This window comes from Prionailurus viverrinus, chromosome A3 (assembly GCF_022837055.1).
Source record: "Prionailurus viverrinus isolate Anna chromosome A3, UM_Priviv_1.0, whole genome shotgun sequence".
In the NCBI taxonomy this organism is placed as follows: domain Eukaryota; kingdom Metazoa; phylum Chordata; class Mammalia; order Carnivora; family Felidae; genus Prionailurus; species Prionailurus viverrinus.
The window spans coordinates 116,305,059-116,317,850 of NC_062563.1; positions in this window are offsets into that span (position 1 = coordinate 116,305,059).

Genomic DNA, 12,792 nt, shown 5'->3' on the forward strand with positions numbered 1-12,792 from the left:
TGACAAGCCTGATAAGAAGCAGAGGAGAAAAAGGGCAAGGTGGGACCTGCTAGATACCTTTGAATCTGTCAGACACCAGATGCATTGTGACAGCCTTCAGAGAGCAATGGCCACTGCTCCCCTTCCACCTTCCAGAGCTCATACAAGTTGTTTTTTTTGGTCAACTCTATGCAGCTCCTATAATCTCGAGCCATATAGGGAAAGGAATTCTGGGAAGTGTAGCACCCAGCTTAACCTAACTGACACAGCACCATCCCGCACAATTACCTTTACTTTAGCAAATCACTTTCCTCAGAGCCTCTGTTCCTTGTCAGTAGAATAGGGAAATTAACACTTACGAAATTCAGATTGATGGAAAGGTTAACTGAGAAATCCATGCATAGTTTGGCATATGCTAAATTCTCAATACATGCTAGCTATGTTGCTTGAGGTAGAAGAGCCCATTCATGCTTATGCTTGTTGGATAAATGAATCGGAACTCTTTGGGGAGGCATAAAGGGGGCAGGAAATACATTATGCCCCAGAACTTGAAAGCCAAGCAGGAGCAATATGGACCTGTCATGGGAAGCTTCACTTCTATCTTTAGTGACTCAAGGAAGGAGAAGAGGGAAGAAACCAACATTGACGTGGCTTTGTGGGACCCCAGGGCTTCCCTGCAGGCTTTGCTTCATAATGGGAAGTTTTGCAAATGTGGAATATATCTTCCTCTTTAATTCTCCAAGTCTGCCAAGAATTTCATAGATACTAGCTATGGTGTGTTATCCCCAGGGTACCTACCAACAGTGGACGAGGCAGAGAACAGCTGTGAGTGTGAAGGTGAGGGCAGGGGCTGTGCTTTTGGGTCTGTTCAGAGCTGATGTTTGGCACATAGCAGAGCGTCGCTTGGGTGGCTGGGAGAATGGGTGGAGTCACCAGGCCAGAGGATATCTAAGGGAGAGATCTCAGAGCAGGTTTGGCAGAGTATGAGGGGAAGCGAGATGCTGGCATTCCTCTTTATGTGGACAAGAAATGCCTTTGCCCAGTGGCTTCCCCTGAATTGACAAGCTGCTCACCACAGTTCCACTGTTAACCCCTAGAGCCCATCCTTCACACAGAGCTAAAGTGATCTCTTTATTGAAAACATAAACCAGACCATGAGACTCCCGAGCCAACTCCCCAACGCATATACAATATGCCATGTACATCCTGTGCTGTAGCCTACAGGATCCCATGTGAAGTGGCCTTACCACCCCTCCCCTCCTACTACTCTGCACCTCAGTTTCTGTGCTGAACTGCTCTCCCCCTAATCCCCCCATCCACACCCCAGCCCAGAGTGAGTAAGCAGACCTGAGCTGCTGACTGGATCGTGTCTGCCCCCTCGATCTGTTCTTTTTTTCTGGCTTTATTGGAATATTATTAACATATAACGTATGTAAGTTTAAGGTGTGCAACATGATGACTAGATACACATATATATCATGGAATGATTGCCACAGTAAGGCTAGTTAACACCTCTATCCCTTTACATAATGGATCTTGTGTGTGTATATATTTAAAATCTACTCTCTTGTGGCACCTGGGTGGTTCAGTCAGTTGAGCGTCTGACTCCTGATTTTGGCTCTGGTTGTGATCTTGTGGTCGTGGGATCAAGCCCCGTGTCAGGCTCGCTCTCTCTCTCTCTCTCTCTCTCTCTCTCTCTCTCTCTGCCCTTCTCCTGCTCGTGCATGTGCTCTCTCTCTCTCTCCATAAAACAATAACAATTAAAAAAAATAAAATGAAATCTCTCTTAACTTTTTTTTAAGTTTATTTTGAGAGAGGGGGCAGAGAAAGAGGGAGAGAGAGAGAGAGAGAGAGAGAGAGAGAGAGAGAGAGAGAGAGAATCCCAAGCAGGCTCTGTACTGTCAGCACAGACTGATGTGGAACTCAAACCCACGAACCATGAGATCGTGACTTGAGCCAAAGTCGGATGCTTAACCGACTGAGCCACCCAGGTGCCCCACAATTTTTCAGTATATAATACAGTATTGTTAATTATAGTCACCACGCTGCACATTAGATTCCCAGGATTTATTTATCTTATAGCTAGGAGTTTGTACCCTTTGAATCAACATCTCCCTATTTCCCCCACCTCCAGCTTCTGGCACCTACTATTCTGGTCTCTATTTCTAATGAGCTCAACTTTTTTAGATTCTGCATATAAATGAGATCATACAGTATTTGTCTTTCTCTGATTCCTTTCATTAGCATAATGGCCTCAAGTCTCATCCATGTTGAAAATGGCAGGATTTCCTTCTTTTTTATGGCTGAATCATATTCCATTGTACAGATACCACATGTGCTTTATCCATTCATCCATCGGTAGACACTTGGCATGCTACCATCTCTGGACTATTGGGAATAATACTGCAGCGCAGAGTGGAAACTATCCATCTCCATGGGAGTGCAGATATCTATTTGAGATAGTGTTTTTATTTCCTTTGGATACACATCTGGAAGAGAGAATGCAAATTCAAATGGTAATTCTATTTTAAGTGTTTTGAAGGTCCCCTCAGACTGTGTTACATAGTGGCTGCACCAGCTGACATTCGCAGGAAGGCTTCCCTGGCTTCCACATCCTCACCAATGCTTGTTATCTCTTGTCGTCTTGGTGACCAGCCGTTCTGACAGGTGTGAGGTGGACTCTCATTTGTGGTTTTGATTTGCATTTCCCTAATGATGAGTGATGTTGAGCCTCTTTTCATTTCCTGTGGGCCTTCTGTATGCCTTCTGTGGGAAAATGTCTATTCAGGTCCTCTGCCCATTTTTAGATTGGTGGGGGTTTTATTTTGTTTTGCTGCTTGAGTTGCAGGAGTTCCTTGTATATTTTGGATACTAACGCCCTGTCAGAGAGATCGTTTATAACAATTTCTCCCATTTGGGGGAGGTTGCCTTTTTATTTTGCTGATTTTCTTTTGCAGAAGCCCCTCGATCTTTTCCAACCCCCTCCTTCTGAGCAAAGGGACCTGATTTGGGGATGTCCAGTTCTCCACTATTCTCTGACTAGGTTTGACCAAACTCCCACTCAATTCCTCCCAGCATCTAGAAGTTCTTAAAGGGGCTCACCCAGCTCAACCTCTGTCATGATGTAGTGAGTATTTGAGCCCTAGAGGGGGAAAGTGAATTGGCCAAGGTTAGGGAGAGGCAAGGCTGCACCTCTCTCTGGCTGCCACCTGGAGGGCAGTGCCCCCTGCTGCCCCCTGGGCTTTGGGGCCTGAGCTGCAGGATCTTGGAGAATGGCTCCTCATCATTCCTCTGGCCCCCTGACAGGCTTTGACCCCGCAAGGGTTGCAGTCTAGCCTCTGCATGCCCTGGTCGCTACCCAACTCCCTCCTGGCTGAACCTGAGCCCCTGCGGACACCTGGGGCCTCTGGAAGCATCTCAAGTCAGCCCCAAGGAAGATGGTCTTATTGTTCTAGGAGCAAGAGGGGAGCAGGAAGGAATGAGGAGGATGATAGAGAGGGGAGGGCATCTAAGCTCACTGTGAGGAGGGAGAGAAAGATGGTTCCAGAAGGAGCATTTCAAGAGAAGAGAGGGTGCTGGGGTAGAGGGTGAAGAAGGGGGATGTGGCAACAGAATGGAAGCTTGCAGGTAGCATCACTGTTTGTAGCCAACTAGTCCAGAAAGCAGGGGCTCAAAGCAGAGGCCCGGAGCCAAATCTGCCAAGCCTTCCAACCTCGGCTAGTAACTCAGGAACCTTGGCCAAGTCACTTAACCCCTCTGAACTGAGTTTCCACACCTGTAAAGTAAGCACAACAATGGTACCTATCTGCAGTAGACCATTATTTGGTGGACCATGCTCCTACCCTGGTGAAACCCCCTTCCACGCTGACTCTTGGGGTGATTCTGTGAGGAGCTTTGTCCAAAGGGTCTTCCATAAGGGTGATGCAAATGGAGGTTTGCTGAGCTCTTGCACACTGGAACTTCTCCTCTTGGAACATTTCTCCTTAGAGGCCACCCACCATGCTGTGAGAGAGCGCAGGCAGGCTTACAGACAGGCCCACATGGAGGAGAGTCAAGACCCTGGCCAACAACCCCACTGAGCTCCCAGCCAGTAGCCAGCACTACCTGCCAGTCATGTGACTGAGGCCATTGTAGACCTTCCAGTGGTTCCAGAGCCCCAGTGAACACCAGGCAAGATAGAAGAAACGCACACACCATCTCATGCAGTTATGGCGAGGACAGCAAGTGTGAGGCAAGCGCTCCATCAATGCAGCTGTTATTTGTACTGTGGCTTATGATAATCATAACAAGCCATGAAATGTTAACCCTTGCTGCTCTCCACACACACGTACTTATAAGTAACAGGCATAATAGTTTGTAGTTTGCAAAGCACTTCCTCAAATTTGATCCACATTATGACAGCATGAGCCCCAACGGGATTAAGGGCCATGCCCAAGGTGACTCGGCTCCTAAATGGCTGAGCGGGGGCAGAAACTCGGTCTCCATATTCCAAATCCAGTGCCATTTGACACAAGAACTTCCTCACAGGCAGCAAAAACAGGTCTTGGAAAGAAATGCAACAGTGTAGAGACTTAGCGGTTCCCTAGAAAAAGTGGACTCGGGGACCACTTCCTAACCATGTGGTCTTAAGCAAAATACTTAAAGCAAGCTTGGGGGCCACATCTGGGAGATGGAGGTAATGCCCATGGCCTGGCGTCCTTCCATTAAGGAATGCCATGAGATTCAAATAGAAGAATGGGTGAGAAGGGGTAATGGGTTTTCAGCAGTTTCTGTAAAATTCTTGGACAGGTTCTGGCCTCTTCTCATCCCCATGGTGGTCATGCATCTCTCACAGGACAGTTTGGGGTGCCCAGAAGGCCTATATGCCCTGCCCTCTGAGCGGTTGGAGTCTGGGAACATCTGACCGCTGCCAGGGGCTGAGCAAGAGTGCTGTTGGCCTGAGTCACTGAGCAGGGCTGGCTCTGGCCCTGGGCCCTGAGCAGGAGGGTAGAAGATACCCTAGTGGGTAGAAGCTGTCCTTTGTTCTACCTAACAACACCCCATTTGGACATCTGCAGGCCCCACTCAAGGCTACCACCCCTTGACCTTCTTTTCTTCCAGCCAAGAAAGATGACGCACCAGCCCAGCCTCTCCCACCCTTGATATTTTCCTTCCCGGTCTCAATAGGAAGATTGTGGGGATGTTTCCTGCAAAGTGAATGGGGAGCACATGGCTCAGTTGAATGACATTCTCCCACTGCGGAAAGCTGATGACATCTGAGACCTCAGCATGTTTGAGTAAAGACCGGAAGGGAATGAAAAAACAAGCCATGTGGCTATCTGGGGAAAGAGCTAGCCTGGCGAAAGAAACCACACGGGCATGGAATCTTGAGGCAGGAGTGTAGGTACTTCCTCTGGCTCCCCCAAATCTTACCATCTCACATAACCAGAGCACAGTCATCAAACCCAGTAAATGGACATGGGTGGGATGATATTAACTGAGTCATGGAGCATATTCACATTTTGTCAGGATCTCATCCATGACCTGCCCTCGCGTTCAGTTGTCTTGTCTCCTTAGTCTCTCCACTTCCCCAATCTGCTATACCTTCAGTCTTTGTCTTCCCACACCTCAATGCTGCCCAGTTAGCTTGTAAAATGTCTCTCAACTGTCTGAGGTCTGCTCATGATTAGATTAAGGTTGTGCATTTGGGGCAAAAATGATGCTGTGCCCTTCGCAGGGGCTGTGTGATGTCAGTATGTCTTAGGCCTTGTGATGGTGATCTGGATCACCTGGTTAAGGTGCATTTTCTGGACTTCTCTGCTACAAAGTCACTATTTTTCCCTGTGTCATTACTGTCTTGTGGGGAGATCCCGTGAGGCTCTCTAGATTTCCTGTTTCTCATCACGTACTTTTTGCTCACTAAATGTAGCATTCATCCATCATTCTTGCCTGCACCGATTATTACAGAGGTGTTTGCCAAGTGGCGATTTGCCCTTCCCATCATTTCTTCCACATTTACTAATTGGAATGCTACTGTAAGGGAGCAATGCCTTCTCTCCCATTTGTGTATGTATTCAATTACTTATTTGTATCAGGATGAACTTGTGACTCTAACTCTACTCAGTGGGTTATCACCCATTTCTATGCGTTTCTTTGTTGCTCGAACTGCTCCAGCTTTGACGTTTGGGTGTTCTGTAGCCTTGGTTCCTGCGTGTTTGTATCTGCCACGTGGAAGCTTCTATATCTGGACCCCCAAGGTAGCCATCCTGGTGTAACTGATGTGGAGTGGGGCCTGGCTTTCTGACTTTCTAGCTGCTCCCCAGGCCGTTCTGTGCAGCCTGGGTTGAGATCCACTGATGGAGTGCAAGCCCTCATTGACAGATGAGGAAGCCAAGGCTCAGAGAGGGGAAAGCATTTGCTCAGAGTTGAGCCGTTGAGTCAGGGGGCACCTGGGACCAGGGCCTTCTCTCCGGATTTCCAGGCCCGTGTCTCCCCACTCCTCCCTGGCTGCCAAATCACATGCCAGAGCAAACAGACATTCTGGACAGTGGTGTGTAAGATTTTTTTATGTTTTTTATTTTTGAGACAGAGAGAGCTAGAGCATGAGTGGGGGAGGGGCGGAGAGAGGGGGAGACACAGAATCCGAAACAGGCTCCAGGCTCTGAGCTGTCAGCACAGAGCCGGACGGTGGGGCTCAAACCCATGAACCACGAGATCATGACCTGAGCTAAAGTTAGACACTTAACCGACTGAGCCACACAGGCACCCCAATAAGTAAATGTTTAAATACAACCGTGTTTCTTCCAATGGAATGGTAGATAGCCATTTAAAAGTTCACATTTCTAAATTAGGTAGAGACATAAAAAAGCTTTTTTTTTTTTTTTACATTTTTAAAATGTTTATTTATTTTTGATATCAAGAGACAGAGCATGAGCAGGGAGGAGCAGAGAGAGAGGGAGACACAGAATCAGAAGCAGGTTCCAGGCTCTGAGCTGTCAGCACAGAGCCGGACGGTGGGGATCAAACCCATGAACCGTGAGATCATGACCCGAGCTGAAGTCGGACGCTTAACCGACTGAGCCACCCAGGAGCCTGGACAGGGGTGTTTATATCTGGGGACCCCTGCAAGTCATTTTAGAGAGTCCATCAGGTCAAAGCCTGTGTGCCCTGCCCTCTGATCGGGTGCCACCGTGGAATAACGCTGAGATGATATTTGCCTTTTTCACTCCCACTCTTGTTCACACACGCAAGTGTACAATGTAGTTTTCCAGAGACTATATGAAAGGTGATATTCAACAGATTGACTCCAGAAGCAGATCTGGAAATTCAGTCTTCTGTTAAGCCAGACGTTAAAGAGATTGGAAAAATAAAACGACACCATGTTTCTCACTAATTTCTTTTTTGGAAAATACAGTTATCTGTCATAAGAAATGCATTATTCAGGTTTATTATTTTAATGAATTAATGAACATCTTAAGTATTTGTCCCAGTAAGTGTTGATAGAGCCCATACCAAGTGCTTGAGACTTCTCAATAGGTTTTAAGAGTGCAAAGAGGTCTCAGTACCAAAATGGTGTTCTAGAATATTCTGGAAACCTGTTTTTCTAGAATATTCCCACCAAATGAGGTATAACAATTTAAAAAAGAAAGCTACACTCTACCACCTTCAAATTCTCTAAGCACTGGTGGAATCTGAGAAGGGTTTTCTTGTTTGCTGCCTCGCCACAGTGCCAGGGACGTAGGCTCCTTCTCTGCCTTCCACAGAAATAAACATAGAACTTCCCAGAACACACATGAACAAAGGGCAGTGTGGCTCACACATCATGAAAATAATGGAGATTTCCAAAATAAATGACAATATGATAAGTTTATGAAAAATACCAGGATAATTAAAACATCTGCCAAGCAGATATTTTCTAGTTTCGAAGGGGCCGTGATACAGATGGAATTCTTGAGTTGTAAGTGGGCACCAGGGACAGTGGGGAAATCCCACAGAGGCCCAAGTCCCTCTTTGTCACCCTGTCCTCTGGCGGGTCGAAGCAGCTTGCCCTGGGGTGTCTGTGGTGTTTTAGCCCCAAGGTCTCAAGAGGCAGTGAAACCGGTATAGATAGCATGTGGGGTTTTAGTGTAAAGGATTTGGATGGGTGGGGGGGGAATGATTTTTGAGCACCGGCCGTGTGTTGGTTCCAGGATTAATGAGATCCATCCAGTCTCTGCCCCAGGGAATGGGAGTCTGGGAGCTTCTGTGCAGCCTGGCTGCACATGAAAACTGCCCCAGGGGGCGGGGGGGGGGGGCGGTTGACACAACACTGATGCCTGTGCCATCCCCATTCTGGAGAGGACTGGCTGCCTGTAGTTTTAAAGAGCATCTGGTGATTTCCATGAGCAGCAGGGCTGAGGGCGATGATTCTAAATTAGACTTTCCTGGGTCTGCTACGGCCTCCAGCAAGGACTGGCCATGCAATTCATGGGGCCCTGTGCAAGGGGAAAACGTGAGGCCCCTTGTTCAGAAAACTATTAAGAGCTTCCGGACAGTGAGAGCAGAGCGTTGAACCAAGTGTGGGGCCCTTCTGAGCCCAGGGATTCGGTGTGGCTGCCCAGGATGCCCACGAAGCCAGGCCTGTCCCTGCCTACTATTTCCCCAGCCACATCCTCACAAGGACCCATAGCCGACTTTGCATCCTCAGCGGCTCTCCCGGGTAGAGTCATGGGTCGGTTCTTCAAGGCGGCCGGCCCTCCGGTCCCATGTACCTGAGGACAAATGAAGCCATCTCCAAAGCAGGAGGCAGGCGAGGGAGAGCTGGGCCCTTTGTTTGCCCAACTCTCCTTCTCCGAACGACCTCATTCTTCCTCAAGGCCCCATGTGTGCTGGCTTCTGGCTGCAGGCCCAGCCCTGCATCTCTCACTGTGCCCTCACGCCCTCTGAGCAGTCGGGCCCCTTCCCTGGCCCACTCCCTGGACCCAGAGGGACAGACCAGGGGACGAGGCTGCTACTAGACTCCCCGGCAAGTGCCGGTCACTAATGGCCATTTCCTGTTGGAGCGGAGCCCTTATGGAGTGAAGAGGTTAAGAGATGACGGACCCTCTCCAGCCAGCCCAGGGGATGGGAAGTTCCCGCTGTGGGCTGTGGTTACTTGTCGTCTTACGAAAGTTTCTGGAAATCGTGCTGCCGGCTGCTGTGCGGATCGCCTGCCTAGCCCTACGAGGCGGACAAAGCGGTCACCGGGCTGGTGCCTTCTGTTTGCCAGGTGCGTTCGGGGAGTCTCCGGTCCTGTCTGTGGCCAAACTTTGGTACCAGGTACAGGGCTATGCCGCGGCCAGGATGCCTTCTCTTATTTACCCTCTTCCTTTCTGTCTGGTTGGCTTCACACCTGGAAGGTGGCGCTTCATAAACAGCGGTTTTGGGGGAAAGAAAAAAAGCAAGCATGTATGTGGGCAGGAAGGGCAAAGCATAAAGCTTATTTGTCTTGGCTCCCTTCCCAGTCCTAAGCCTGGGCCTTACATCCAGTAAGTAGTTAATAAATATTTACTGAATTAAATCACCTCACAAATCATCCAGATTTCCAGAACATCTCAGACCAAAGGCTCATTTTATGGGCAGGGGCATGGGGGCCTAAAGAGTGGACCCCCTCACTCTGAGCTCTAAGAAGGTGGACACCTTATTAGAGTCACCTGGGGAGCCTCAACGGCTCCTAATGCCCAGGCCACACACCTGAGCAATTAAATCAGTGTCTCAGGGAGTGGGACGTGGGTGCAGGTATCATAGCAAGTGACCCATGTGAGCTGGTTGGAGAGTCCTGGCCTCAGAGGGAGGCAGAGGCAGAGCTTACGCCTGGGGACCAGGCCAGAGGGAGCACTGTCCGGGTGCCTGCTTGCTCGCACGAGCCGCGGTGCCCGTGAGGTCCCTGCAAGGGGACCCCCAGGGAGAGATTGCAGGCGGGCATCTCTTAGGAAGAAGAGCTGGGCGGATTCATGCAAGCTCGTGTCTACCTGGCCGGATGGCCCAGGACAGGCTGAGGGGCAGCAGCTTGCCCTGGGACAAGCCCCCAGCTCTGGCTCAGGGAGAATAAGGGATTTGCTCAGAGCCCCACTGCTGTGAAGAAACTCGTACTAGATGTGGCCCCTGCAGCCCCCACACACCCTGCTCTCTTCTTTAGACTCCCCCTGCCTTCTTCTAATCAGCCAGGGGAGCTGAGACACGCATGGAGCTCTTGAGGTTGATTATTTAGCAACAGTTTCTTTGAACAGCTTATTATCCAAAGTGGACACGGTTTAGAGAGACCAGAATGATGCAGGCTCGCACACCCACCACGAGCTGCATGACCACCACCCAGGGCTCTGCTTATCCATTCGACGTTGATTCGTTCTGATCGTTTTCAGTTCAAATTTAGAATTATGGGGATTTGGGTTAACTTAAAAAATTTTTTTTTTTTTTTATTTTTTTTTATTTTTTTATTTTTTTATTTTTATTTTTTTAAAAAATTTTTTTTTCAACGTTTATTTATTTTTGGGACAGAGAGAGACAGAGCATGAACGGGGGTGGGGCAGAGAGAGAGGGAGACACAGAATCGGAAACAGGCTCCAGGCTCTGAGCCATCAGCCCAGAGCCCGACGCGGGGCTCAAACTCACGGACCGCGAGATCGTGACCTGGCTGAAGTCGGACGCTTAACCGACTGCGCCACCCAGGCGCCCCACTTAAAAAATTTTTTATATAAAATGTTTTTCCTTTAACAATGAAACTCTTGGTTCCTAGCAATGACATCATAATCCCTCGCAGGATTTATCTGAAAATAAACGCAATAATTTCAGAAAATAGCTATCATTACTAAGAGTATGATGACAAAAACAATTTGAGATTTTTTTTTTTTTTTTTGGTAATTCTTTTTGTCCTTAGCATATATACCATTAAGGATCTACATTATAATTCCCTGAAGTAATTCCTCTCTGCCTCATTAATCCACACACCTGATATGTTATGTTCCTTTGCTTCATTTTTCTTTTGATTTCTAGAAGTTGCTTTTTCATTTTTTCATTGAATTTTATAATTACATAAAACATCCACTTGGTTCCCAAGTCAAGTGTATCATGTAAAAATAAGACGTAGTCAAAGAAGCCTAGCTTCTACTGTGGTCCCACCTGTCACGTTCCCGTCCTCCTTCTTCATGTTGCCATTTTACTTTCATGATTCATATTTTGTTTTTTTGTTTGTTTGTTTTTTTAATTTTTTTTTCAACGTTTATTTATTTTTGGGACAGAGAGAGACAGAGCATGAACGGGGGAGGGGCAGAGAGAGAGGGAGACACAGAATCGGAAACAGGCTCCAGGCTCTGAGCCATCAGCCCAGAGCCTGACGCGGGGCTCGAACTCCCGGACCGCGAGATCGTGACCTGGCTGAAGTCGGACGCCCAACCGACTGCACCACCCAGGCGCCCCTCATGATTCATATTTTGAAATGACTAATGAACTAGTTTTAACATAAGCCTGTGTGCACACATCTGTATGGCTTCACCTCCTTTGATACAAGGCAGCCTGAGGATACACATTGTTCTCCACCTTTCTTTTTTCACTTAATATTCTAGAGAAAAGTCCCCTATCACAGTGTCTACACAGATGTTCATCATGCCACTGGACAGCTGTACACAACCCAGTCACAGGATCACATCGTAGTGTACTCAGTTACTCCCTCCCATGAGCTTCTCAGTTGTTTCCAGGATTTTATCCCTACATACAAAGCTAGCAGGAAGAGTTTTGTGTATGCATCTTATCATTCCTTTTGGCCAGTGTTTTTGGCATAGATTTCTCAAGGTGGGATTGTGGGACAAAGGTAAACGTGTAATCATTACGTTAGAACTTGGGAAATTTTCCACCATAGGCATAGTTGGAGGAAAGTGAGATTAGTTGGACATCTTCTTGAGGATGTACATTTTAAGCCAAATGTCTACTTTTTCTGACTTTTTTTTTAAAAAAAGCTTATTTATTCATTTTGAGAGAGACAGAGCATGAAAGGGGTGTGCAGAGAGAGGAAGGTAGAGAATTCCAAGCAGACTCCATGCTATCAGCACAGAGCCTGATGCAAGGCTCGAACCCACAAACATTGAGATCATGACCTGAGCCCAAACCAAGAGTTGGGTGCTTAACCAACTGAACCACCCAGGCTCCCCATGCCGCCCCTCCCCCCCCCCCAAGTTTCCACTTTTAATAGTTGACATGCTAATATATTTTGGTAAATCATATCATCAGTCAAAATGATTTGATTCTTGTAAAAAACAAAAAACAATGAATCATCCCCCAGATGTAGACGGCTTTGCATTTTGATTTTTTTGTTATTTTAAATTTGTAAATTTTTGCACCCAGCTTTAGTTTAGAGCTAAACTAAGTCCTTTCTGAATGACTCCCATGCAATCACCAGTAAGAATTTATTGTGCAAAAAAGAATGGAAAAGAGAAATGTGAGGCATCCTTATCTTGGCTTTCCAGAAGCTTATATTCCAGCTGGGGTGATAAGACTGAAAAATAACTATAACACAAGATAGTATGTAATGCACTCAAGCATGAGCTGCAGAGAAATGACTTTGTGGCAAGAGGACATTTTAAGCTAAATTGATCATGAAAACGTGAGAGAAAAAGTGGGATTTGACTGGTCGTGGGTTGGTGACAGAAATGCCTTTCACGTGTGAGGGCTCTGCGTAAAAGTGGGAAGGGGCAAGAAGCAGTCAGGTACATTCATGTGAACCGGTTCACACCTGGGGACAGTCCCAAGGACTGGGTGGCTGGGTTGGGAGTAGGCTGTCTGGCAGTCAGCAGGAAGCCACTGGGGACTGTGAGAAGGGGGTTC